The sequence below is a fragment of the Mus pahari genome, chromosome 9 (assembly GCF_900095145.1).
Source record: "Mus pahari chromosome 9, PAHARI_EIJ_v1.1, whole genome shotgun sequence".
In the NCBI taxonomy this organism is placed as follows: domain Eukaryota; kingdom Metazoa; phylum Chordata; class Mammalia; order Rodentia; family Muridae; genus Mus; species Mus pahari.
Window position 1 is genome coordinate 83,746,074 of NC_034598.1, and position 5,418 is coordinate 83,751,491.

The following is a 5,418-nucleotide window of genomic DNA, read 5'->3' on the forward strand; positions in this document are numbered from 1 at the left end:
TGGGTTGAGACCGGGAAAACAGAGCGGGAGGGGGGGCTCCCTCGCTCAGGAAAGGAGGCTGGAAACAGCAGCTACTGATTACTGCGGGCTGACTAGTTCTGCGAGGCTGCATGCTGGAGAAGCCATGCCTCTCCAGTGCATGAGAAGCTACCCACAGCTCCGGGACTATACCTGCGATGTGTCAGAATCACTGCAGAACAGGAATGCCAAGCTGTTAGTTTAAGACTTGAGATCAACATTTTGCATATTACACTGAAATATTTCTTAAGAAGGAGGAGCTTATGGGGGGGGTGAATTGGGGGGGGTGGGGGGTGGAAGGAACCAGGAAATTAAAGAGAAAGCACACAGATAACTGTTTAATTGCCTTCACCGAGGTCCTGCAAACTGTTAAGTCCAGAAAACAAGTAGAAACCATATGAAGAAAAGCGATGCTATAATCCCAGAAGCTAGAAGACAAAAACAAGAAGAACTCAGGGCCAGCCTGGGTGTCATAGCTGAACTGAGGTCTCAAAGGAAACAAAGAGGTGGTGGTGGCACACACCGTTAATCCCAGCACTGGAAGGAGGGTGGCAGCAGAGACAGGCAGACCTCTGAGTTCAAGGCCAGCCTGATCTACAAAGTGAGTTCCAGGACAGCCAGGGCTACACAGAGAAAGCCTGTCTTAAGGAACCAACAACTAATTAATTAATAATTAATAAAACGTGATCTGTCTTCTTATACTCCTTTCGCTGAAGCTACTTGAAGTATGCCACATCAAGCTTCTGTAGGACTGCTGGAGTCTGAGCTCCTGTAAGCAAATTCCCAGGGCTCAGGCAAGAACCACGCAGTTGGTGAAGCCACTGTCCCTGCCACCACAGAATCAGGAGGTTACCTGCCTAGCCAGGTGCGGGCCCCATCAGGAAGCTGACTGCACATCGAGAAAGTCTCCTCCTGGATTCACCTTTGCTTCTTTTTGTACCTACAGCAGAAAAAGAGATGGCCCATGCCCCAGGTGACTCGGTTCTAAAACTAGTCTCATTTGAATGCAACACCTTGGCTGTCATTTGCTGTAAAGAATCATCTCCAGAGGCAGCCAAACTGAGTTAGAGAATAAAACCATTTAAGAAACTCAACATATGTTTGGGTTCATCTTAGAATCCATGAACCTCTTTGGTGATGCCAGCCTCCAAAAGAAACTGACAAATGTTCTTCCCTTGGTCACCTTGAAGCTGAATAACCTCTCTGTACTCAGGATGTTCAATCACAGTTCCATTACAGGCAAATTCCTTTCTGAAAGCTTTCACAAGTTTCTTTTTGTCATAACCATCCACAACGCCCTGCACAGTGGTCGGGGTCTTCCTGCTGTTCCGCTGTTGGATTCTTATATGAATGTAGTCCTCAGTCCCTGCGGGGAGTAAGTCATTGCTCTTAAGTGCATCAACGAAGGGGTTGAAAGATTGGAAGTTCTGGAGAGTGGGCATGAGACACTGGTGTGAGGCCGGTCAAGGGATTAAAATTCCTTTTTATCCGGCCCTCCCGGATCACCATGTCAGGAGGCTGCAGCAACAAGAAACAGAAATCAATCCAGTGTGACTCTTTAATCCTTCCAATTGGGATCTTAATTCTCTAACTTTAGTTTCCCTGTAACTCTAAGACAGATGATACATAAACAGAAATTATATAAAAAATATGAAACTAGCGGCCTAGCCCAAGTCTAGGAGTAGAATTTCTTTTTCCTTATTCAGCAGTATATTTTCCCCTAGACCTTGTTTTGCTTCACGCCACTATTGGCATTTATCCTAAAGATTATCCTTACTGGAATCTTCGAAATACTTAGTGCCCTATACTCTTCCCACTGCTCACAACAGTGTTACATGTCAGACACATTACCAATCACAGTGAGACAGAAAGCACCATGGGACTGTGGCTACTTGAAGGGCTAACATAGGGTTTAAACCTTTGTTGGGTGGTTTGAGGGTAATAGACCCAAGGAAGCAATAACACTCTCTGGATTCAGCCCCTCCAGAAACCAAAGACAACTCTCTAGTTAGATAGCCTATAAGTTTTATAGATTAGAATAGTTAGATAGCCTATACGTCTTATAGATTAGAAAAGTAAGGTATAGGATCCCAGAGTGATGGTCTGTAAACAAGAGGTTGTCACTCATTCTGTCTGAGAGATGCAGACACTCAGTATCTTGCTTATGTTCATTGTTCAGGAATGGCTCCTGGTTCTGTTTTTTTGTTTGTTTGTTTTTGAGACAGGGTTTCTCTGTATAGCCCTGGCTGTCCTGGAACTCACTTGGTAGACCAGGCTGGCCTCGAACTCAGAAATCCACCTGCNCCTGCCTCTGCCTCCCGAGTGCTGGGATTAAAGGCGTGCGCCATCACGCCCGGCTTCTGGTTCTGTTTTGAAGCATGCTGGTCATGGCTGACCTTGGCTGAGTTTTGCAAAGGTGTCTCTCTGTCCATCAAGAGCACACCTGTGTGTGTATGCTGCTGTTCCTAACACGCAGGACCCGCTTTTCTCTTTCATCCCACTTAGGCACTGGTATCACACCACTCTGCTGGAGGGCAAGCGGAGGGGATGTTTCCTTGGCTCCTTGCCCAGGACACAGCAGACTTTCATCCAGCACGAGCCCATCTCCACGGCTGTTCTCTGATTCTGAACAGATGTGATGTGCTCTAACTTAAACTCCTGCTATGGTTTGCCTCCAAGACAAAACGTACCATGTCCAATTCCTTCCTGCAGCCCGAATTTCCAATCTGGAAACACTCAGCAATGGACTGAGAAGCACGTGCCAGCCCTTCAGTGAGCAATATCCACGCAGGAGAGGTAAGATGAAGTGTCATCTGCATTTGAGCCTTTGTACACAGGCAGGTTTGTTTTTAAAACTAGTGTGTTGTTTTGTTGTTGTTTCTTGCTAGCTAGTTATGGAGAATTACAAAAATACTGTATTTTATTTCACAATCCATTTGCATGGACTTCTCCAGAGAGGAAACTCTCTTGGATGTGTGTGTGTGTACACATGTATATGTGTGTATGTTGTGTCTGTATGTGTGTATATGAGTGTGTATGCGTGTGAATATGGTATGTATATGTGTGTGTGTGTCTGTGTCTCTGAGTGTGTGATGTGTGTGTGTGTGTGTGTGAATATGTGTGATTGTATTCTGTGTATTGGGTATGTTATATGTGAATGTGTATGTCTGTGTCTGTGTGTGTGACTGTGTATGTTGTGTCTATGTCTGTATCAGTGTGTGTGTATGTGTGTATGTAAGTGTGTGTCTTAGTCAGGGTTTCTATTCCTGCACCAACATCATGACCAAGAAGCAGTTGGGAAGGAAAGGGTTTATTCAGCTTACACTTCCACATTGCTGTTCATCACCAAAGGAAATCAGGACTGGAACTCAAGCAGGTCAGAAAGCAGGAGCTGATGCAGAGACCATGGAGAAATGTTCCTTACCAGCTTGCCTCCCCTGGCTTGCTCAGCCTGCTCTCTTACAGAACCCAAGACTACCAGCCCAGAGATGGCACCACCCACAAGGGGACCTCCCCCCTTGATCACTAATTGAGAAGATGCCTTACAGCTGGATCTCATGGAGGCACTTCCCCAACTGAAGCTCCTTTCTCTGTGATAACTCCAGCCTGTGTCAAGTTGATACACAAAACCAGCCAGTACAGTGTGTGTATCTTTGTCTATGTGTATGAATGTGTTATGTCTATGTCTGTGTGAGTGTGTGTATGTGTGTGTGTGTTGTGTGGGTGCATATATGTGCTTTCTTTTAAACAGAACCCTGCTGTGTATCTATGGATTTACTGATACATAGTGTGTAACCAAGCTGGACTCAAACTCAAGGAAATCTAGTCCTGGGATTATAGTTATGTACCCCAGACCTAACATTATCTATCTATCTATCTATCTATCTATCTATCTATCTATCTATCTATCTGTCTGTCTGTCTGTCTATCTTATCTACATATTTATTTATTTATTTATATAAGTTTTAGTTGGAATTCTGCCAGTCCATACTTGTATTAAAACATCCATACCCTATCTACCTTCCCACCCAAGGATTTTTCTTTAAAAAAGATCCCAAACTTCTGTCCCAAATCACACAAGAGCCTAGAGGAGCCACTGCCACTGAAGTTCACTGTAAATGACTAATTAACATATACAATACAGGAACTGCCAACCTTTATATAAATGAACCAAATACTATTGTATTCATTGTCTGTAGACATAGGATATAGATCTACAAAATAACTGATTTTTAAAGATATATTTTATTTATTATTATATGTGTGTGAGTGTATATGTACATAGGTGCCATAGTGTGTGTGTGTGTGTGTGTGTGTGTTTGTGTGTGTGTGTAGGTCAGAGGACAACTTTGTGTAGTCATCTCTCTCCTCCATCTTTATTTGGGTACCAATGATCAAACTCCAATTACGAGCCATAAGCTAGTTTATCCACAAGACTCTTAATGTTCTGTCCAATCTTAAAACTTAATCATACAAAAAGACAAGCATGGTAGTGTTCATCTATAACCCTAATGCTGAGGGGGCTAAAACAAGAGGATTGCAAGTTCTAGGTCAGCCTGGACTACACTGAGAGCTTGTCTCAAAAAATAATACAAGCTGGGCATGGGGGCGCACCTTTAATCCCAGCACTCGAGAGGCAGAGGCAGGTGGATTTCTGAGTTCGAGGCCAGCCTGGTCTACAAAGTGAGTTCCAGGACAGCCAAGGCTACACAGAGAAACCCTGTTTCAAAAAAAACAATAATAATAATAATAATAATAATAATAATAATAATACAAAGAAAAGCTGGGGAGCGGCAGGAAGACAACTCATCAAATAGAAGCACTGCTGATCAAACGCTAATGACTTCAGTTCTATCTTTAGGATCTGCAAATTGGAGATGTCTTAGTTAGGTGCTGAGTTTACTGCTTATGAACAGACACCATGACCAAGGCAAGTCTTATAAAGAGCAACATTTAATTGGGACTAGCTTACAGATTCGGAGGTTTGGTCTATTATCATCAAGGCAGAAACATGGCAACATCCAGGCAGGCATGGTGCAGGAGGAACTGAGAGTTCTACATCTTCATCTGAAGGCTGCTAGGAGAATACTCCCAGGGAGCAAGGGCAAGGGTATTAAAGCCTGTACTCACAGTAACACACCTACTCCAACAAGGCCACACCTCCTGATTGCCGCAGACCCCCAAACTATGGGGAGAAACGACACAAATGCCAAGGAAGGTTCCAAACAGATTTCTTCTTTATCTCTCCAAGCAGCTTTTTTCTCTCCCTCTCACAAACAGCTTTCCCTAACCCTCTCCCGGCTCCCACTAAACCCAACCGGACTCTTCAACTGCTTGCTCCCAACTCCTGTTTACAGCCTTTTCCCACAGCATTCTCCTCCCTCCCTCCGAGGCACATCC

The 5,418-nt window shown here is 44.2% G+C and overlaps 1 pseudogene; it reads right to left on the reverse strand.

The window, feature by feature from the left end:
* Window positions 1-1,130: 1,130 nt before the first annotated feature.
* LOC110326988 lies at window positions 1,131-1,460 on the reverse strand (annotated as a pseudogene).
* Between the last annotated feature and the right edge of the window lie 3,958 nt (window positions 1,461-5,418).